The sequence below is a fragment of the Coenobita brevimanus genome, chromosome 100, assembly GCF_032717465.1.
Source record: "Coenobita brevimanus isolate Jiangsu-jjx chromosome 100, ASM3271746v2, whole genome shotgun sequence".
NCBI classification, from domain to species: domain Eukaryota; kingdom Metazoa; phylum Arthropoda; class Malacostraca; order Decapoda; family Coenobitidae; genus Coenobita; species Coenobita brevimanus.
In genome coordinates, this window is record NC_137053.1 from 46,650,046 (window position 1) to 46,674,550 (window position 24,505).

Sequence of the window (24,505 nt, forward strand, 5' to 3'; positions counted from 1 at the left end):
TTCTTTTTCAGTGGAAATTCAGGAAGATAAAACGCTCAGCAAGCATAATTTGTCTTTTTTTTCTTTTTCTTAACAAACACGAACAAAGAAACCAGATTCATGCCTGTTTGCGATGCCTAGGGTATATTTTCTATCTTCCTCAGCAGTACGGTCTGGCCAAGCCTCCTCTCTTGTCTCCCACCACGTGGTATATAAATTCATAGACTAGTTTTCCGTGCAAAAAACTGTATACAGACTTTCTGATAAAGGGAATATGTATAAATAACAGATTATGCAATAACCATGACTGAGTAACTAAATGTATGCCAACGCCATTAGAATAGCTGTGCTGGGCATTCAGAATGAATGTGTTCGTGCCCAGCCTGTGAATAATGGAATTGCCATATTTTGTGTGCCCGGAAAACAAAATGATGTGCAACACTAGCTGAAAGACAGATATCAAGGAAGAATCTATAAGTATTTCTTACATATTAGACAAAAATGCTGTCCATATTGTTACGGAACAGAGAAAGATAATGTACACTTTAAGTGAGAATACTAAAAATCACTACTGTCCCGTAAAGTTCCAGGTTCAAAACAAAGAGTTAGGTAAAATTACAAGTTAAAGTTTGATGCTCAAACTAACAACAAAACATTCAGGACTCATAAGGATAATGTAATGGCAAAAAACAGGTTAAATATATGGTTAACTGCAATAGCCTCTATTAACACGAAATTAGCAAGAGTAAATTTATCTAAGTCAGCCCTGATAAAATGAAAATACACTGGGTAATGCTCAGTAAATGCAAGATAAATTATTACAGATACAAACTAATATTAACAATTGCTGACAATATGAATTACAAAAACTTTACTAGGCCTACAAATTAAACTTATGCATTACAGTACAAGAACAACATGCAACAACAGTTATACTCAAATTACACACAGCTGCTAGATGGTTGGAGACTTCTTGAGAACTCACAATAATAATAACTGTACAGGGGAGGACAGAGATGTGAACAAAATGAGGAGTAGATCTAAGTGGCAATGATGCAGAGACTGAGCTCATTATATAGGGGCCAGCAGAGCTTGATACAACTTGTAAGAAGGACGCGCAAATGAAGCCATGGGGACAAAGAACTGAAAATCCTGCTCTGAACAACAGAAAGGACGACTTACTCTACTATAACGGTAGAAGGGGGGGACTGAGGCAGAACACGCTCGTGATCAAACATGCAGCATACTGTGCGTTAAAATTACACAAAGGATGATGAAATCATAGGCTATGTAACACCTCCCCACAAAGAAAAAAGAAATTTACAAAGGAAATTTCTTATTACTCTAAAACAATCTGTATATGGCATTACAGAACATGCAAAAGTCTTTCCTAATGTTACAAAACATGAGATCTCCCTAGCACGTTCAGTCATAGGTACTTGCCAGTATCCTTTTTAACAAATCAGACTTACTTATGTACCTAGCCTTTCCGATCTTGTCTATGCAATCTTCCACGCAAGGGAGAGGGTAAGTGTCTGTTTTGGTTATCTGATTAACACGTCTGTAGTCGATGCAAAGCCGCTGTGACCCACCTGGCTTAGGGACTAGAGTAACAGGAGAACTCCACTCGCTCTGACATGGCTCAATCATCTTGTGGTCCAACAGGTAGCCAAGTTCCTTCTGGATGAGAGGAACTTTCACTGGGTTCACACGGTAAGGAGGCAATTTAATTGGCTTTGCGTCTCCAACATCAACATCATGCATCAACACAGTGGTTCTTCCTGGAGTGGCACGGAACACTTGCGGGTACTCCTGCAGTAATGCCAAAAACTCCTGCCTTTCCTTGGGAGGTAGATGAGAAAGCTTAGTCTGGAGATCATTCATGATATCAGGATTCTTCCCCAAACTATCACTCAGGCACATACTGCATGGGAGAGCTTCACTTGCAGACTCGGGTGGAACAGCTACAGTGCAGACTGGATTATTTTCGTCCCGCCTGTGATATAACTTTAGCATGTTGATGTGACATAGTTGCTTGTTCTTTCTACGATCTGGTGTGGCGATGACATAGTTGACATCACTGAGTTTCTTTTCCACGAAATAAGGACCACTAAACTTGGCTTGAAGAGGTTGCCCATGAACCGGTAGCAGAATCAAAACCTGATCTCCTGGCTGAAAGTGGCGTAACCTGGACTTCTTATCATACCAAGTCTTCATCTTCTCCTGAGCAGCTCCTAAATTCTCTCTTGCCAACTTAAAGCAGTGGACAGCCGTTCTTTGAACTTCATCACATACTTCAGCAGGTTGACGTCATCTTCCTCCGACAGCCAGCATTCCTTGAGTAACTTAAGGGGTCCTCTTACTTCATGGCCAAACAGTAGTTCAAAAGGTGAGAAGCCCAGTGATTCATTTGGAGATTCTCTTGCACCAAACACAACGAATGGAAGACCTTTATCCCAGTCTTTCTGATGTTCCAAACAGTATTTCTTCAGCATCGATTTGAGTGTTTGATGATATCTCTCCAACGCTCCTTGGGTCTGGGGATGATAAGCTGAAGACGTGATCTGGGAGATGCCCAACTCTTTCAGAGACTGCTTGAAAACATTTGACATGAAATTACTTCCTCGGTCTGACTGTACCTCCTTGGGCAGACCAAACTTTGTGAAGAACCCTAGCATTTCCTTAACCACGTTCTTTGCTGAGATATTTCTAAGTGGAATGGCTTCAGGATAACGAGTAGCCATATCAGTCAGGGTCAACACATAAGAAAATCCTGAAGAAGTCTTAGGAAGAGGGCCCACAATATCCACCAACACACGGGTGAATGGCGCCTCAAAAGGAGGAATGGGAACTAGAGGTGCAACCTTTTCGGTCTGATTACACTTCCCCACAACTTGACAGGTGTGACAAGACTTACAATACCAGGAAACATCTCTGAAGATACCTGGCCAGTAGAAGTGTTTCAAAATGCGTGCCACAGTCTTCCTAACTCCAAGGTGTCCTGCCAAACTGGAATCATGAGCCACTCTAATGATATCCTGCCTACAAACACGAGGGATGACAACTTGATGTACAACCTCCCATTCACAGTCGGCTGATGCTGTTGGGGGTCTCCACTTCCTCATAAGTACTCCTGACTTTACATAATAACAAGTAGAAGCACCGGCTAACTCTTCTTCACTGTAAGCAGAGTTAGCTAGACCTTTCAACTCAGGGTCAGCAACCTGCAACTCAACCAACTCTTGACGAGACAAATTATCAACACTACGGGGTACTGCCTCATCTGGTGAGTGGTCCAAATTAGCAAGAAAAGTGTCAGCTAGGATAACATCATCATCATTATCCTCTAAATCACCAGTAACTTTAGACTTATCCCTAGTGACAGCACATGCAGGGAACACATCAGGGACATCGCAATCCCGGGTCGCAGCCACTGGCTCACTAGACAACTGAGGAGCTGGACACACTTGACTTCCACCAATATCATTTCCAAGTAAGAAAGTTACACCTGACATTGGGAGTGTCTCAACCAACCCAACCACAACGGAACCATTAGCAAAACCAGACTCTAAATTCACTCTGTACAGAGGGACAGAGAAGTAATTATTCCCTACACCTTGTAAGATTACAGTTTCATCAGAGGAATTAACATTAGAGCCTAGAACACTGGTCAGCATAAGGGATTGGCAAGCACCTGTATCACGATATATTTTAACTGATTTCCTGTCATTACTGTCCAGAGGACTGACAAAACCATCAGACAGGAAATTAGCACATGAACTCTTGAGAGTGTCACCCACGTTACTGCTCAAAAGAGGAGCTCCATCATGAAAATTTAAGTTACCCCTCAAAGCAGGTTCAGTTAACTCAGTTAAAGAATTCTGGGAACTCTCAAGGGTGGACACTAGACCAATTGACTGAATATTTAAAGACTCCTTTTTGTTCACATCACGCTGTCTCCTGAAACATTTCTCCGTAGTATGACCAAGCTTACTACAATAAGTACATTTACTTTTCTGAAATCTAGAGGTGAAGCTGGTATTTACTTCCTGAGAAACATCATCTTTATTCTCTTTCCTGTTACCTGTACTCTGAGTAGAGGCAACGTACTTACTCTCAGCTTTCCCTTTTTCTTTAGAATATCTCTTGTGAGTGAGAACATATTCATCAGCTAAAACTGCAACATCAGACAAATTATCTATTCTTTTCTCATCAAGATATAGGCTTACATCTTTATTAATACACCTTTTGAAGTCCTCCAGCAAAATCATCTGCTTAAATTTACCAAAATCAGAATCCACATTCTAAGAATTTAACCACTGCTCTAACAGATCTTCTTTGATTTTTGCATACTCAACATGGGATTGCTTATCTTGGTTGTAAGTTGTCCTAAATTTTACTCTATAGGCTTCAGGAACAAGCTCATAGGCCTTAAGAATCAAGCTCTTAACTACATCATAATTATCAGATTGATCCTGAGGCAAAGATGCATAAGTTACTTGAGCTTTACCGGTGAGAACAGTTTGAAGGAGTACTGGCCAATACTTTTTGGGCCAATTAAAACCTGTAGCTACCCTCTCAAACAACTGAAAATACTTGGTTAAATCAGATTCATTAAAAGGAGGGACAAGTTTAACATTTTTAGCCACATCAAAATCATCAGAGCTAGATGATCCAGTTCCACCTTGTTTCATGCGATACTCATGGTCTGCCTGAATCCTGGCAAGTTCAATTTGTGCCTAAGCCTGTACCTGTGCCTCTTGAATACGAGCATTTGCCTGAAATTCAGCCTCCTGAATACGAGCCTGAGACTCCGCCTCCTTAGCATTTGCCTGAAATTCAGCCTCCTTAACACAAGCCTCCTTAGCCTGAGACTCAGCCTCCTTAGCACGTGCTTGAAATTCAGCTTCCTTCACACGAGTCTCCTGCAGGGCTAGCTGTAACTTAGCTAATTCAATCTGCGTTTGCTCATTTGGAGGAGTTACATTAAACAAGCTTTTATTAATCATGCCAACAATTTGATCTTTAGAATGAGAGCGAACAGTAATTCCCAATTGTTGAGCAACAACCTTAAGTTCATTCTTTGTTCTGTTTTCTACATCACACACTGTTTGCACATTTGACAAAAAATCTTTGGCTTCATCAAGTGTAGTAATAGTAGACATCATGAATAAGTAACAGTCACAAAACATCAAGCAATATCCTTATGATAATATCCTGAATATCCTGATGAGAGGTCGCCAAATTTATGTTACGGAACAGAGAAAGATAATGTACACTTTAAGTGAAAATACTAAAAATCACTACTGTCCCGTAAAGTTCCAGGTTCAAAACAAAAGAGTTAGGTAAAATTACAAGTTAAAGTTTAATGCTCAAACTAACAACAAAACATTCAGGACTCATAAGGATAATGTAATGGCAAAAAACAGGTTAAATATATGGTTAACTGCAATAGCCTCTATTAACACGAAATTAGCAAGAGTAAATTTATCTAAGTCAGCCCTGATAAAATGAAAATACACTGGGTAATGCTCAGTAAATGCAAGATAAATTATTACAGATACAAACTATTATTAACAATTGCTGAGAATATGAATTACAAAAACTTTACTAGGCCTACAAATTAAACTTATGCTATACAGTACAAGAACAAAATGCAACAACAGTTATACTCAAATTACACACAGCTGCTAGATGGTTAGAGACTTTCTGAGAACTCACAATAATAATAACTGTACAGGGGAGGACAGAGATGTGAACAAAATGAGGAGTAGATCTAAGTGGCAATGATGCAGAGACTGAGCTCATTATATAGGGGCCAGCAGAGCTTGATACAACTTGTAAGAAGGACACGCAAATGAAGCCATGGGGACAAAGAGCTGAAAATCCTGCTCTGAACAACAGAAAGGACGACTTACTCTACTATAACGGTAGAAGGGGGGGACTGAGGCAGAACACGCTCGTGATCAAACATGCAGCATACTGTGCGTTAAAATTACACAAAGGATGATGAAATCATAGTCTATGTAACAATATATAAACGTTTATAGGTAGACTGATGCAAGAATGGAAATAATCTCAAGTACTCGTTTTATATGATTGTGAAAGAATTTTTTTAAAGTTGATACCTTTTATGAATTTAACACTCATATCCACCCACATAGTGTGGTGGTACTCTGTTTTAGGGTGGCTCCACACTGAGTGGCATGCCAACTGGGTTGTAATCTTATAACCAACCAACACGTGTTCCCTATGTGACAGGTGGGTTGCCGGAGGGTTAGTGCCCCTCCCTGGAAAACAATTAACTAAAAATAGGAACAAGAATCCTCGGACCAGGACTGACCAACAGGTGACGACTAAGAACCGAACAAAGGACATGGTGCGGATTGCAACATGGAATATAAGTAGTGCGAATGATGACGTGAAAGAGAGATTGTCCAGGTCCTTGAGCGTGCAAAAGTGGACGCGTGTGGAATAACTGAAACAAAATGGGGAGGTGAAAGTGTGAGAGAGTGGGAGTATGGATGGGGAATATGCACGGGAGTAAGTGAGTTTGGGAGGGCAAAAGAAGGAGTATGTATTGTTGTGTGCAAGAGATGGAAGGAGCATAGAAAAGAGTATGGATCAGTTGGCTCAAGGATTGTGTGGGTAAAATTGAAATAGGACTACAAATGTGGGCGATTGCGTGTGTATATGAGCCAATGCAAGATCTTGCAAGTAGAGTGAAAGAAGAGATCTGGGAAATGTGGAACATGCATGGAAAAGTTTGAGTGTTTTTGACTGGAAATATTGTATGAAAGGTAGGTAATGTGGAGATGGATGGAGTAGTTGGTGAGTGGGGTGTGCCTACAGAAGTAGAAGAGAATGGCGGTCCTCTAGTGAACATTTGTGCAGAGAGGGGGTTCGTGATAGCCAATGCCCTCTTTAGATACAAAATGATCCACAGGTGTAGGTGGCTAGTGATGAGAAGGGTGGGTGGTGAACTGCATGAACAGACGGAAATGACTGGTTATGTGTGTGTAAAACCTGCTTCCAAGAGATTGGGTGTGCTAAGCCGACTCTGCTCTTTCTTTACCCCTGCACAATTGTTGACTCTATACAGGGGTTTTATCCGCCCCTGTGTGGAGTACAACTCTCATGTGTGGGGAGGCTCCCCACATACAGCTCTTCTCTATAGGGTGGAGTCAAAGGCTTTTCGTCTCATTAACTCTCCTCCTCTTACTGACTCCCTTCAACCTCTGTCTCTTCGCCGCACTGTTGCATCTTTATCTCTTTTCTATCGCTACTTTAATGGTCACTGCTCCTCTGAACTGTCTGCTTGGATTCCTCCACCTCTACGACGGGCGCGTAGCACCCGTCTGGCAGCAAACTCTCATCCCTTTTCTGTCCAACTCTCTAATGCAAGAGTTAACCGTTACTCCCAGTCTTTCATTTATGCAACAGGTCAGCTCTGGAACTGTCTCCCTCTATCTGTATTTCCTGCTGCCTATGATCTCCAGTCTTTCAAACGCAGTGTGTCCAGGCATCTCAAAATGATCGGATCTTGAATTTGGCTCTCTATTGTATTTTGTTTTTCTCTTGGAGGGAACTGTTACTGCGGGCTCATGGCCTTTGGTTCCTTCTTCCTCGCATAAAAAAAAAAAAAAAAAGATGAAAGAATGATAAAGTGTGTAATGGATGCAGTAGCATACAGAGGTTTGGAGAGTGGACTTTCTGACCACCTTGTGGTGATGGTGAAAGGCAAGGTTCAAATGCAATGGAAGAATAAAAGGAGGGAAGGAGTGGAAGAAATACTCCATACAAGGAAAGTAGAAAAGTTGCAAGAGGATGGAAAGAAGGCAGATTATAAAAGAAAAGTGGAGATATTGAGTAAATATGATTTGGAGCAGGTGGGAGAGGTGGACGAGATGAGCAAGATATTCCCAGAAATCTTTGCAGCACATAAGGTGGTGTATGGGTTGAACAGAAGACAAAGGAAGGTGCAAGGAACAGCATGGTGGAATGAAACAGAGACAAGCTCTGGAGCAAAAGAAGAAAGCATACAGTGAGTGGATGGGAAGTAGAGGCGTGGAGATTGACGAGAGAGTTATATGTAGAGAGAAAGGGAAAGGTGAAAAGATTAGTAAGAGAGAGTAAGAAAGGAGTGGATGAGGAAATTGGAAGGACTTTGAAAGTAAAGTAGAGGGAATGTAAGAAAATGCTTTGGAAACAGGTAAAGAGAGTAAAACAGGGTGATAAAGAAGTTAGTCAGGGAGTGAAAAATGTGGTAGATTGCTAGTGGAGAAGGAAGAAAAAGTGAGCAGATGGGGAAAACACTTTCAGGAACTGCTGAACATAGAGAATGAAAGAGATGCGAGGATAAGTGGCTGGGGTAATGGCTGGGAGAAGGAGGGAAACGAAGAGAAGAAGAAATAAGTAGGGTGGCAGCAGCGGAAGCAATGATGAGAGTCAAAATGGGGAAAGTCCAATGAATTGATGGAGTGTGTGGTGAAATGCTGAAGCATGGGGAGAGATAGCAGAAGACTGGATATGAAAGATGTGCAGATTGGCCTGGGAGGAAGGTAGAGTCCCGTAAGTCATGTGTAATTTTTCCCCTGCACAAAGGAAAAGGGGAAAAAAGAAGTGTGTAGTAATCATAGGGGCATTTGTCTTCTTAATGTACTAGGAAACGTCTATTGTAGGATACTTATTGGCATAGTAAGAGAAATAATGGAGGAATTAGTTGGTGAAGAACAGGGAAGTTTTTGGAAGGGAAGAGGTTGCGAAGATCAAATATTCATTCTTAGGTTTTTAGTAGAAAAGTTTCCAGAGAAGGGAAAGAAGTTGCTTGCGACCTTCATAGATTTGGAGAAAGCATATGACAGGGTGAATAGACATGGAATGTGGAAAATGATATGAGTATAGGGAGTAAATGAGAAGTTATTGAATGCTGTGAAATGTATGACAGGGCTAAGGCTGCAGTGTGTGTGGAGAAGAATTTGAGTGAATTTTTCTATTTGAATGTTGGATATGTGTCATATTTCCATGGCCCTGCTGAGGGGGGTCACCTTGACGTGGTGGCAGGGCTTGAAGCGTGGTCGGCGGTGCCACCTACTTTGGAGGCATGCCTACCTTTGTAGGGTTCAGCATTTGTCGGCCTCGTGGACCAAGCACCCCCTACATCACTGGTGGAGGAGGCCCGCTGGTGATGTTAGTCCTTGCCCATTGCCATCTAGGGCGGGACTGTTGCCTCCCCACGTGTTTGCCGTGCATGGCGTCCCGTAATGCTGGGAGACTGGAGTCCTGGGGTTGAGCGATGCTGCACGCTGCACCCTGCAGCTAGCAATACACCTCTTTGGTCCCTTATTCTGGCTAGACAGGCGGCCTGGTTGGGCCCGACTAGGTCAATCGGCTGGTCATGCGTTGGCTAGGGTCAAGTGGGCACTGGGGGGCCTGGTGGTTCCTATCGTCCTGGAGTCACCCTTGCCTAGGTCCCCCAGTGGTTACCTGTGTATACTCCTCTGCTACCCCTGGGGTCGTCAGTGGTACTGGCCCTGACATATGACCTCCCCTTGTTGGGCTTCATGGTGGGTGGGGGGGTGGGGGAATGAAGGTTTTTGTTATGCATTATGGGTTCTTTATTTAATCCACCTCATGCACAATTTAACAAGTTCTTAGTCGTACGTGGTACTGCTGGGGTAGACCTCCGGAAACATGACATTTTCCGTACCCATCGGGAACTGGTCACTGCTTGTGGTGCGACCCCTAAAGTTGTTCCACAGGCTGATGGCAGTTTGATGGTAGAGGTGTCTGACCCTTCTCAGAGTGCAACTACCCTATCTTTAGCAGAGCTTTCTGGTCAGTCAGTTACATGCTCCCCCCACGCTTCATTGAATCATTCTCGTGGCATTGTCTGTGCTAAGGAACTACTGGCTTATGATAAGGCATGCCTTGTTGAAGATTTGTCTGCCCAGAATGTAATAAAGATTGAGAGGATTAAGAAGAAGATAAATGGTGACCTTGCGCCAACTCCATTCTTGATTGGGACCTTTGATTCCTTGAGCCTCCCTGCTGTCCTTAACGCTGCATGGTACCGATATAAAGTTAGGCCATATGTCCCTATGCCTCGTAGATGTTTCCACTGCCAGCATTTTGGTCACATTGGCCTAACTTGTAGGCGCCTTGCCGTAGGTCTTCCAGCAGTCTGTGCATCATGTAGTTTAGATGTTCATGAGGGTGTGGAATGCCCTGGCCCTGTATCTTGTGTCAATTGTGGTGGTAAGCATGCTGCTGCTTCTAAATCTTGTGATCGTTACAAAATGGAACATGAAATTTTGTCTCTCAGAGCCTCCGAGAGGCTGAGTTTTACCGAAGCTAAGACCCATGTCCTGTCTATGTATGTCTGCCCTGGTGTGTCCTTTGCTTCTATTCTTTCTCGGTCAAAGCCTGTTGTGCACCGTCATGGAGCTCCTGCTCCACATTCTGACCCTCCTCCTTGTCTCTTGTATGATACCAGACGTCCTATTACTCCTCCTCGTGGTCGCTCAGAGACCCCAGTACCTTTGCAGTCTGCATCTCGTCCGGCTGCTGCTCCTGTACCGGCTGTTATTCCTGTACTGGCTGCTACTACTGTACCAGCAGCTACCCCTGTACCAGTTGCTACTCCTGTACTGGCTGCTACTACTCTACCAACTGTTACTCCTGTTCTGACTACTACTCCTGTATCAGCTGCTCCTCCCGTAATGGCTGTTGCTCCTGTACCATCTGTTTGCTCTGCTACTAGTGTTCAATCTAAACCACAGTGTGTCTCTACAGATTCTAGTGCATCCTCAAGTTCTGGCATAGAGATGGAGATTGCGTCTGCCAACCTCAAACGGGTGAGGAGTGAGGAGTCTTTGGGTGATTCCCCTCCACCTAAGGTTCAAACTTCTGTACCACATGGGGACTCTGAGGAGGCTCTTTGCTCAGCAACCAAGGCAGTGGTGGCATCTAAGTCAATGGGTGTTCTTGATGGTCATTCTAAGATCCCAGTCCCTGCTTCTTGCTCAGGTGTGGCGGGGTCTGGACCTTTGGATACTCAAAGGGCTCGGTCGCCCGCTCACTCTGATCAGTTACCCGGCAGCCAGGCCTTGGTAGATTCAGTTGGGGAGGGTTTGGTTGGCCCCAAGGTGCCAGCCAGACCCCCACATGGGGGTGTGGCCGGAACAAGTGGGTCTTCCAGGATGGTCTGTGTGCCTCGGGCTCATTCTGGCGATGGGCGGGACTGATCCCGGGGTAAGGGCCCTTCCACCCATGGAAACTCTAAATCTTTGTTGTCTTCTCGTTTGGTAAGGCAAAGCTCCACGCCTAGGAAGAAGGGCTTTCACACTCTTTCCATTGAGGTTGCTACATAGCCTTGATATTTCGCATTTCATAATATTTATTACTATTCACTATGACTCAATCAGTACCAATTTGTCTCCAATGGAATTGTAGAGGCACCTTGGCGAATTGGGAGGAATTGCAGTTATTACTTTCTGCTCTGAGCCTGCTCTGTGTCTGTTTTCAGGAGACAATGCTGGGGGATAGACAGTTCCCTTCTGTTAGGGGGTATGAGGTCTTCCATGCATCTCCTCCTGGTGGTCACAGAGGTGGATGTGCAATTTTGTTCCGTTCTGATGTCCCCTTTATTTCCTTTACAATACAGTCTCCCCTTCAAGTTCTAGCGGTACAGATGCACGTTGGAAGATGCTATACCATCTGTTGTCTGTACCTTCCACCTTCCGTTCCTGTTATACATGCTGATCTGGAAACCCTTATCAGCCAACTTTCACCCCCTTTCCTTCTCCTTGGTGACCTTAATGGCCGCCATCATTTGTGGGGTGACTCACTTTCAAATCCCCGGGGTGATCTTCTTGCCTCCTTGGTTGGGGATTTAGATTTGGTTGTCCTAAATGATGGGAGGTCGACCCATTTCCATGTTCAGACTGGCACGTACTCTGTCATTGACCTCACCATCTCCTCCTCTGATTGTGCCCTTGATTTTTCTTGGGAGGTTTTGGATGATCTGCATGGTAGTGACCATTATCCTGTGTTGGTCCAGACTACTCGCTCTATTCCTGCAGCCCATATGCCACGCTGGTGTCTGGATAGGGCTGATTGGTCTCTTTTTGAGGAACTATGTGTATTTGCCTACAGGGTTATTGATTTTTCAACTATCGACGATGCTGAACGTTATTTTACTAAGACCATTTTCTCAGCAGGGGTTCATTCTATCCCACGGACTTCTGGTGTTTTTTGCCGGAGACCCGTGCCATGGTGGAATGACGACTGCTCTATAGCAAAGGGAGCTTACAAAGTGGCTGCCCATCAGTATTTTGCCAATCGTGATGTTGTTTTTCTAAAAATCCAGTTTCGCAAAGCACGTGCTCACTACAGATGGGTCATGAAGAATGCTCGCCATAACTCGTGGAGGTTATATGTTTCTACACTTACGTCCTCCACTCCAATGCATAGTGTGTGGAAAAAGGTACGCAAGATTTCTGGTAGGTTCAAGCCCCCCTCCCCACCGGTGTTGTAACTTCACGGAGACCTAGCGTCTGCACCTGATGCAGTAGCCTCTGCTTTTGCAGATCAGTTTTGCACTATCTCAAAAAAGGATCCTTCTAGGCCATATGCTAGCTTTCGTAGGAACCAGGAGAGGCTGGGTCTTGACTTTAGCTCTCGTGGCGGAGAACCGTATAATTTAGACTTTAGCCTCCGAGAGCTGCGTGCTGCCCTCCTGGAGTGTTGTGACACTGCTCCTGGGACTGACGACATTCCATACGTTATGCTACGTTATCTGCCGACTGATTCAATTCAATTCTTATTGGACCTTTTTAATAGGGTTTGGAGTGAGGGCTCTATTCCCAAGAGTTGGGAGTTGGGTGTTGTCCTTCCCATTCCAAAGCCTGGTAAGGACCATTCCCATATCTCTAACTATCGCCCTATTAGTTTGACATCATGTGTGTGCAAACTGTTTGAAAAGATGGTCAATATCAGGCTTATGTGGTTTCTGGAGAAGGGTTGTTTTCTCTCTTCTTTGCAGAGTGGCTTCTGGAAATTACGGTGCACTTCAGACAACCTTATCAGGCTCGAGGCATCAATCTGTGAAGCTTTTGCCTCTAAGCAACATTTGGTGGGTGTGTTCTTTGACCTTGAGAAGGCTTATGACACTGCCTGGCACCATGGCACCCTCCAACAATTTCATGCTTTTGGTTTACGTGGTCGCCTGCCTGTGTTGCTTAGAGACTTCTTGACTGATCATGTGTTCTGGGTCCGTGTGAGTTCTACCTTCTCTACGCCACTGTGCCAAGAGGAAGGTGTCCCACAGGGGAGTGTCTTAAGTGTTTCCCTATTTGTGGTGGCCATCAATGGTATTCTCGACGTTATGCCTACCGGGGTATCCTCATCCCTTTATGTGGATGACTTAGCTATATGGTTTTCTGGCTCCCGCATGTCTGCTATTGAGCAGCGTATGCAACTTGCCTTGGACAAGATTTCTGCCTGGGCAACTTCCAAGGGTTTTCGGTTTTCCCAATCTAAGACTGTGGCTATGCACTTCTGTAGGATGAGAGGGGTACACCCAGACCCTGATCTCCAGCTTTGTGGCAGGAGACTCCGTTGTGTGGAAGAGACGAAATTCTTGGGCCTGACTTTTGACTGTCGTTTGACTTGGGTTTCACACTTGGCAAGTCTTGAAGCATCATGTATGAAGGCTCTCAATCTGTTGAGGGTTCTGTCCCATACCTCTTGGGGTGCTGATCGGAGGACGCTCTTGCATTTGTTTAAGGTTTTTGTAGCCTCCAAACTGTCATATGGCTGCGAGATCTATTCCTCTGCCACAGAGGCCAGATTAAAAACTCTAGATGCTGTGTATCATGCTGGTCTTCGACTTGCAACTGGGGCTTTTCGGTCATCCCCAATTCCCAGCTTGTTGGTGGAAGCTGGTGTGCTTCCCTTAGATTTACTGCATCAGTCTATTGCAGCACGGTGCTGGCTCCGAATTCGTCGTCTTCCAGACTCACTTGTCTGTGAGTGTGTGATGCAACAGTCTTGTTTTTTGTATTATAGTAGACACCCTCGCATGCCTGATCCATTTGCCTATAGGGTTCGGGATATCATGGAGGAGTTTGGTTTGTCAACAGAGTCTGTCAATCGTGCATGGATCTTGCCCAAGGTGAATTTCTGCAGGTTTTTTGCAGACTCCAAGGATTCTGTCGCTCCTCAGTGTCTTTTACAGTTATTTTTAGAACATTCCTCTAGTCATGGTGGATCTGTGCCTGTGTATACTGACGGCCCCAAATCCGCCTCTGGTGTTGGTTTTGGAGTGGTATTTCCCAATTTTAGCCGTGGAGGTAGTCTTCCTTTGGCTGCCTCAGTTATTACTGCAGAGTTATCAGCCATCGTTTTAGCCCTAAAGTTGGTGTTTATTCATCATGGCAATCATTTTACTATTTTTAGCGACCCTCAAGGGGCACTTTTGACCCTGGACTCGTTTAACTCTTCCCATCCTATAGTTTTAGCTATACTGGAGTGGCTGTTCCTTATTCGTCGGAGGAGGAAGAGAGTGGATTTCTGCTGGGTTCCCGCACATGTTGGTGTCATAGGTAATGAAAGGGTAGATGAACTTGCTAAGGCTGCAGTTTTGCAACCTGTAGGTGCTCCTTGCCCTCTACCTGCTACTGATTTATGTGCTTCAGTATTGTCTGCTGTTCGTACTTGTTGGCAGTTACGATGGGATAACGTTCCTGTCAGCAAACTAAAGGAGGTCACCAAGTTCGTCTCTCAGAGAGTTTGTTTTACAATGCCTCGTAAGTTAGAAACTGTTCTGGCTCGCCTTCGCATTGGACATACCAAGCTCACGCATGAGTTCCTCATGTGTGGAGGCGTGCAGCCATTCTGTGATGACTGTTTGGTTCCCTTTACTGTCATGCATTTGCTGGTTGAGTGTCCCAGTTTGGGCGACTTACGTCGGAGGCTGCTACTGAGGCACCGAGGGGAGGGTGGTGTTTACTGTCTCTCTTCGGTGCTTGGGGGAGAGCCTGGTACCCCTGCGGATGATGTGTTTTTATTTCTGAAGGAGGCTGGCCTCCTTCACCTTTTATGATTCCACTGTTTTTACTTTGATGTCTAGTTTTTAATATGGAGTTTTACTTTTTAATGTTGTTTATATTTCTACTGCTTATATTTTTGCTTATACGGCACCATATGACCATGTTGTTGCTGTGCCATGCGTTCTATCAATCAATCAATCATATTTCCGTGGATGTTCAATATGGATATGGATGGGGTTATAAAAGAGATACAGTGTAGGGCAGTGGATGTTGGAGCATCCCTAATGAGTGAGGATGGCGTTTCGAAACTCCCTGTACTATTGTTAGCAGATGATACTGTATTGTTAAGTGAAGACGAAGGGGGACTGCAAGGCTTGGTGAATGAGTTTGGAAGTGTGTGTAAAAAATGGAATCGAAAGGTGAATGTAGGGAAGATCAAAGTAGTTATAGTCTTTGAGAGAAATTAAGTCACTGGATGCACAATTAGGTTGGATGATGAGGAAATGGAAAATATGAGTTCATTTAAGTACTTGGATAGTGTGATGAGTAAGGATGGAAATTTGGAGAGTGAAGTGCTTGAAAGGGTGCATTAAGGAAGAAAGGTTGCTGGTTCTTTGAAAGCAGTGTTAAGAAACAGTGAAGTGAGCATGGAAGTAATAAGTTGCTGCCTGACAGTATTGTGATACTAACTCTAACGTATGGAGGTGAAGCTTGAGCCTTGTTGGAAGGATACAAGTCAAGAGCGAGAGTGGTGGAAATGAGTTATTTGACAGGACCATGTGAAGTTACATGGAGAGACAACCTGATAAATAAGGAAGTGAAGGAGCGTTGTGGTGTGGATGTAGGCTAGACGTGAAAGAAAGCGTTAGGAGAAATACATTGAGGTGGTTTGCCCATGGGGAAAGGATGCAGACAAGAAACTAACGAGGAGAGTGTATGTGAGTGAGGTGGAGGAGGGGAGAGGGAGCAGAAAGCCAAGTATGAGATGGAGGGATGGAGTGGAGAGGTATCTGAGAGAGGGGGGTGTGAGCTGGGAACAGGGCAGTGAAATGGCGGGGGACCGGATGACATGGAGGCGATTTGTTTGTGGCTGCCCCTTATAGGATTAGGGTATCTGGCAATAGATAGATAGATAGATAGATGGAATTCCAGTAGTACCAGTCATTTATCAATGAGCCATTTGTAGCCGAGAAAGGCCTTACATGGAACTACGCTCTCTTGGACTCATTCTACACCTATAGTGTGAAAGCCAATTTACTGATGGTAATACTCGTAGACAGAAACAGCGATGTATTAAAAAAGGAGAAGGCAATTTGTGATGCACTTGAAATAGGGCACAGTTTTACCTGTTCTGGCACAGTGACTGACAGCAGATGTGTATGATTAGAGTAAATTTGAGTGGCAAGAGAAAAAAAGGTGGATACTTTTCTGAAGATCTTAAATAGGAAAGAAATTAAGGTGTGGCTACCAATACCCAGCATTGGGGACGTCTGATTTCTCTTTACCTTAAGGATGCGACAATGTGATTTGCATTTAAAGATATCGATAAAAAATGCAACAAGCAAAATGAATACTGGTATGTTGTTGAATATAATTATATTGCATTGCGTTGAATTTGCAGTACTTTATTATCGCCGGCATTTAGCACCGAGGCGATATAGTCTCTGCTGGCGTGTGATTCTGTTTGTGTATGTATCTGTTGCCAAGATATGAAAGTTGTGTACGAATATTCACCAAACCTTCAGAAGATGGCAACTATGTGGATGTACAGAAGTCCATTACTTTTGCTGATGATTTGACCAAAGACGACTTAGTGCCAGCCACCATAAAAATTTTTAATATGGATTGTTTTTTATTTTTGTGAAATGCGGTGGCTGAATCCCGTATAATTTATTGACTTGTCATTTAAATTTCACGTGTACAGTAGATATCATGCACTTTAGCTAACAACATATTTTGACCAGCGATTAACATTCGGCCCCCGTATGCTTTTGTTTAATTCAAAATAGTCTTGTTATGAAAGGGAATGGGAAAGAGTGCTTACATGATAAGGCCATGTGTAATGAACGGTGAGTCTAAGATGATGTTATCGATATATATATATATATATATTTTTATATATATATATATATATGGAGGGAACACTCGCCGTAGGTCAGGGAGAAGATAGAAAGATATGGCAAGTTGTGGAATAATGTTGAAGGCAAAGAATCATCAAATAATATAACCTAATATATGAGTGTGCAAGATACAGCTCCTTCAGCTTGACACGTGAAGTTTTTTTTTTTTTTTACACATATGTTTTTATAGGAAAAATATTGCTGTGGATGGCTGTCCTCTGGAATAAATTTGAAAATTTTGAAGGTTTCATTAGGAGTGGATGAAAGTCTAATCCTTTTCTTTGTTTTTTCTGTTGACAGTTCCTTGTACTTTTTACTTTTCGACCACAATGTGGGATGCCTTGACAGACACGGTTATCTTCTCAGGTGGTGTGGATCAGCAAACATGTAGGTTTCCTTTTCTAAACCCATCCTTGTCAGGGGTAAGCAGTTGGACGCCCGTTTCCAGCTACTTAGTCACACTGGATGTTGACAAACGCTTAACCCGTTCCTATGCCATCATTCCAGCGACCACTGGACCAGTGCTGCCTATATACAGGACTCGAGCTAGTGACTTCCAGCCACCTCCATGACCTGTTACCGTCACCCTAACCTGTCGCCACAAGTTTTATTTTGGTGAAAGGCTGAAATGCTGAGGGAGTTGAATATAGCGGTGAGCTTGCAATAAATTATTTAGTGTGATGGTGGGGGCGTGCAGTCCTTAGCACCACATGACGGTCCCTTCCCAGCCTGTGATGCTGGCATGAAGATTCACGACAACCATCTACTGCTCAGGGTTGCAGGTGTCTGCCATGACCTCTCTCTGTCGAACCCCAACTTCCATGGGACTCTCTCGTAGCTGTAGCCGAGGCATTTCCCAAAAATGTTAGATTATAGGGTTGTAAGAGGAGAGAATATTCAAGTTGGCCTTGTGGTTGATAGCAGGAGAATGGTAAAGATGAGTCTGGGGTTTGATTGAAGTTTTATTCTCAGAGGGAGTTATCTTGACAATAGCAGTACTAAGGTGAGGGCAGTTTATGTTAGCTAACGCCGTGGCCTCTACTACTGCCTTTTCCTCCGTGCCTCTTCTTTCTCGATCGCATCCTAACGCCTTCTGACCAGTTTCTCCAATTTCCCCCGTATAATACTGGTTGGGTCATGTGTGTGGGCAACTGACTGAGTCTGTGTTGATTTCCATCAGGTGTATGGTGCTACTTTTCCATGACGTCATGATATGCTGCGTGCGGCATTCCCTAGCTAAAATATCCACTGCTGTTTCCCCCAGCTTTCTCGAATATAGGTACGACTTTCCTCAAACCACTATATTACATATTAACAGCATATTAATGTCTCTAACTGTTTTGTACTGAGTTATGATATTTTAGAGCCTGACATCGCTCTGTCACGCCAAGCTGTTGCACCTACGACAGAATATAATAACAATATACATATTCAGTCATAACAGTATTAATACATGGTATTCATCACAATATAGTATAGGCACAAAAATAATGTGGAAACATAACGTATTGTATTATATGTATTAAATACATGGCAGTAAACAACATTCCATTGTAGTGATATAATATATATATATATATATATATATATATACATATATATATATATATATATATATATATATATATATATACAGTATATATATATATATATATATATATATATATATATATATATATATATATATATATACAGTATATATATATATAATATATATATATATATATATATATATACATATATATATATATATATATTTTACGGTGGTAATATAATGGCAGTACCATGACAAGTGTATAGTAGTCAGTTGTATTAAGAATCAGCAGTATGTAATGTTCCTAGTATCTGTCCATCTATCTGTACAGTATATATATATATATATATATATATATATTACGGAAATATTATTTTATAAAATGGATGTATGCATATCACTTCTATCATTTATGTATGATTAGATTAATATTATAGTTATATGTTACCCCATAATTTTCCTTCATTATCTTCTTGGTATAAATATAATTATTTTAGCTAGCGAACCAGTGAAGCGAGCGAAAACACCATATTTAGCCACAGTTTGGACCCCTGGCATACATACCTGAGCGAAAGATTTATCGCATCAGCAAGAAATGGGGGCAGGGGTTGGGAGGAAAAGTCTGTAGTACAGTAGCGAATTTTTTGGATATCTCAGCCAATTTTGAAGTTACAGGAAAGATAGACACTAATTTGGAAATCACATTAAAATCCTCAATTATTTTCATTTCATAGGCAACCTGTAATTCCCAATAGTTTTTCCGTAAAACGAGGAAATGATTTTTTATAAGGCAGATTAGCGTAACTGCCAGCTACGCAAGAAATAACGGTCCTAGGTTGTGAGAGTAGCACAGAAGTATTCTCCGACGATTGCTGAGAACAACCAGGTTTTGCCTTTTCAAAACAAATAATACCTTCTGTTTGTTTTTTGGGAGGGAAATTCTTGACTGAATCCGAATCATAATAATACAATACCCTGATCTACAGAAGATACTCTGAATTTCTGATTTCCAGTTCGAATCAGAGTGCACCGAGTGATTTAGTGAAAGTAATTTTTGTCAGTGATCAAAAAGCTAAGTCATTATTAACTTGCTAGGTCCCAAGCTGTAGACCTATAATTAATACAAAAGGAGAGTTGGTTTTAAGAAGTGTGAGGGAATATTTTTGGTGCAGTCTAATAAGTTCTTTTTAGCATTTTCAGGTCAGGAAATCAGAGGAAGATGATGAGCCACATGAGGGAATATTCAGCACTGCCTAACGTGCTTACTTGCTCGCTCGAACATGTTCCATGTTTTACAATACTTACACAAATTACACATTTCATCAAGGGGGTTTTACTTGAATGATGACTCTTCCTCCCGTAAATACTGATTCCAAGTTTGCAATCCTTGCTTGCATTCTGTGCATAGCCAATAGTAATTTACCAAATACAATGGAGAAGATTATAAAGACAACTGGAGCTGGGCTTTACACATGATATGGATTGAACATACTCATATTCAGCTCATCCCAAGGCTTCATTGTTTGATTGATTAATAGCATAGTTTCAAACTTAAGTGCCGTCAACTTAATATATGTGTTTATGTTTAAATACGTCTTAGGCAGTGGTTGGAAGTTGGTCTTGTCATGGATGGCAGGAGTAAGATAAAGATGAGTCAGGCGTTTGATTTCAGTTATATTTTCAAAGCGAGTTATGTTGATAAGAGCAGTACTAAGGTGAGGGCGATTTATGCTAGCTAACACCGTGCCCACTACTCCTGCCTTTTCCACCGTGTCTCTTCTTTCTCCTATTGCATCCTAACGCCTTCTGACCAGTCTCTCCAATTTCCCCCGTATATGACTGGTTGGGTTGTGTGTGGGCACGTGAATGAGTCTGTGATGATTTCCGTCAAGTGTGTGGTGCAACTTTTCCATGACGCCATGCTGTGCTGTGACATTTCCTAGCTAGAATCTCCACTGCTGTTCCTCCAGCCCTCTCGAATTTAGGCATGACTTTCCTCAAATCTCTATATTACATATTAACCGCATATTAATGCCTCTGTTATGTAGTGTATTATGATATTTTAGTGCCTTAACAACTCCAGTCATTCTAATCACGGGTTATTCATTCAGTATTTACTTCCATATCCTTAGCCATCCAATGGGAACCCATTAGGGAGTGAGGCATAGGAACTCTTAGTCTGACCCCGCTCTGATGGCCCTTCCAGCATTGTAACCCTTTCTTCCTGGGGTAATTCTTTCTTCCTGCTGAGTCCGGGTTGGATCTCCCCTTGTTGGTATGGCCCACTATATTAATGGGGTGTGTAAGTCCCCTACCATGACAAGGCGGTTTCCGTGGAGAGAAAAAAAAATATGCACACACACACACACACACACACACACACACACACACACACACACACACACACACACACAAATAATACAAAGAACAAAAAGGTGTCACGTCTCTCATTTATTAATGGACCCTCGGTAACCTAATTATTAGTGCATTACACTCGGTGGCCTTTCCATGTATTTATGTATACGAGTTTATGTCTGTATTATTAAAGTTTTCCACATACCTGGTGAAAGTTCTTGTTTTTGTCAGCATTATTATTATTCATGGGAAAGTCTAAATCGCTGCCTTTTGTATACCCTTTGAGCTACAGCTTTCATTCTTCGGCATATTATACTACTGGTTGGTCGCTTTATCTGACCAAATATCCCCTTGATTCGATTTCTTAATTCCGCATAGGATCCGAAAAAGGTGGCCCTAAGGGTCAAGAATCACTTAAGCTAGACAGCGGAAATGTATATGACATGTACGTGGGGCATTGCCAAAATACTGTGCTTAATATAGTCCAGATCAGATAATTATTCTCTGAGATCGCCTATGGCCCAAATTTTTGGACTACTCTAGAAGACAGAGAAGTCACATAATTTTACATGAAAGAAAAAAACGAGAACCACAAAACTTGTTGGACCTATAACTCTTGATGAATTAAGGTGACCTGCAGACGATCAGTTACCCTGACCTCGTGGTCCCTTTATAGCTTGGCTTCTTGCAGGAAATGGCTGTGGGAAATTTTTCTTTATCAGATTCTTTGGACAATTTTACAGCGTTCTAGTTATTATTATTATTATTATTATTATTATTATTATTATTATTATTATTATTATTATCATTATTGTAACAAATATATATATATATATATATATATATATATATATATATATATATATATATATATATATATATATATATATATACATACACCGGTATATCTATATACTGATATACTGGTGTGTGTGGGGGGGGGGTGTCCATTCTTCTTTAGTAGCCATTCCCTCTTGTTGGAGGCTGGCTTCCACACTGGGCCTCTGTAACTATCTATCCCTGGTATCGTTTCCCATCGACCTATTTCTTTCCACAGGCCTTCTTCATGTTCTGTCCATTGACTCTTTCTCCTTTCTTTTCATCACATGACCGAAACATCTCAACCATCATTTCTGATAATCGTACTGATGAAACACCACACCTGGTCTCTGTCTCACTTCCCTAATTCTAAGTCTATCTGAGAGTAGAACGCCCAACATTCACTAAAGCATTCTTATATCAGTTCTTCCAAGCTTCTCCTTTTCTCTCTTCTCCAGTACCCATGTCTACGACACATTCATGAACACCAGCCTTATCACCGATTCAGATTTTAATCTTAAAGTCTGTGACTTTTTTTTTTTTTTCCGCACATCATTCCCGCCTCTTTCTCTAACCTGCCATAACCCTCTCACCAACCAAATGTCAACCCCTTGTTTCTGTTTCAAACGATCCCAGTTACTGAAACTTTGCTATCTCTATCTATCTATTGCCAGACGCCTTAATCCCGTTCGGGGTGGCCACAAACATTTCCCTCGCCATTTCACTGCCCTGCTCCCAGCTCACACCCCCCTCTCTCATATACCTCTCCACTCCATCCCTCCATCTCATCTTCGGCCTTCCCCTTCCTCTCCCCTCCTCCACTTACTCATATACTGTACACTCTCCTCGTCAGTCTCTCACCCTCCATCCTCTCCACATGGCCAAAGCACCTCAGTGTGTTCCTCCTAACGCTTCCTATCACATCCGCATCCACACCACAACGCTCCTTTACATGCTCATTTGTCAGCCTGTCTCTCCATTTGACTCCACAGGCTCCTCTTAAATAACCCATTTCCACTGCTCTCAATCTTGACTTGTGTCCTTCCAACAACGTCCAAGCTTCACTTCTATACGTTCGAGTTGGTATCACAATACTGTCATGCAGTAACTTTTTCACTTCCATGCTCACTTCCTTGTTTCTTATCACTGCTTTCAAGGAACCAGCAACCTTTCTTCCTTGCACTTCACTCTCCAAACTTCCATCCTTACTCATCACACTCCCCAAGTACTTAAACGTACTCACATTTTCCATTTCCTCACCATCCAACCTCACTGTACATTCACTGACTTCAGCTCTCTCAAAGACCATCACTTTACTCTTCCCTACATTCACTTTTAGACTCCGTTTCCTACACACTCTCCCAAACTCATCCACCAAACCTTACAGCTCCCCTTCGTCTTCACCTAACAACAGTATTATCTGCAAACAACAGTACAGGGAGTTTCCAAACGCTACCCTCTCTCACTAGGGCCACTCCAACATCCATTTTCCTACCTTGTATCTCTTTTATTACCCCATCAGTGTACAGACTGAACAACCATGGAGACATGACACATCCCTGTTTCAACCCAACCTTCAAAGAGAAAAATTCACTCAGTTCACCATCCACACGCACTGCAGCCTTAGCACCATCATACATACTCTTCACAGCATTCAACAACTTCCCATCTACTCCATATATTCATAATACTTTCTGCAATCCTTGTCTATCCACCCTGTCATATGCTTTCTCCAAATCCATGAAGGCCGCATACAACTTCTTTCCCTTCTCTAGAAACTTTTCCACTAAAGATCTAAGAATTAATATCTGATCTACACAACCTCTTCCCTTCCTAAAGTCTCCCTGTTCTTCTCCAACTAATTCCTCTGTTATTTCCCTAACTCTGTCAGTAAGTATCCTACCATACACTTTTCCTATTACACTAAGAAGACAAATGCCCCTATGATTACCACACACTTCTTTCCCCTTTTCCTTTGTACGCTTGTTTGATTTTCCACGCCACTTGCATCTCTGACCTGTATTTTATGGTCATCGGGTCGAGAGGTAACCTATGTGAACCGAAACCAGTCTGATCCAGGTGAGATATGAATCTTTTTGATGAGTAATTGGATTAAGAATTTAAAAGTCATTTATTTAGTGAAGGCCTTAGGTCGTGTACTAACAGTGATTTTACTGTTCTCTTGTTCCTTTGATTACTATTTTTTTTAACATCACACGTTCTTCCAAAATAACATCGTGATTCAAATCAAGAGATTTTTTTCTTTTTTAATGCTAGGAAGAAGGAACCAAATGCCACGAGCCCGCAGTAACTGTTCCTTCCAATATAAAAACAAATACAGTACAATAGGTAGCCAAATTCAAGATCCGATCATTTTGAGATGCCTGAACACACTGCGTTTGAAAGACTGGAGATCATAACTAGCAGGAAATACAGACAGAGGGAGACAGTTCCAGAGTAGACCTGTTGCATAAATGAAGAACTGGGAGTAACGGATAACTCTTGCATTAGAGAGTTGGACAGAAAAGGGATGAGAGTTTGCTGCTAGAAGGGTGCTACGCACCCGTTGTAGAGGTGGAGGAATGCAAGCAGACAGTTCAGAGGAGCAGTGACCATTGAAGTAGCGATAGAAAAGAGATAAAGAT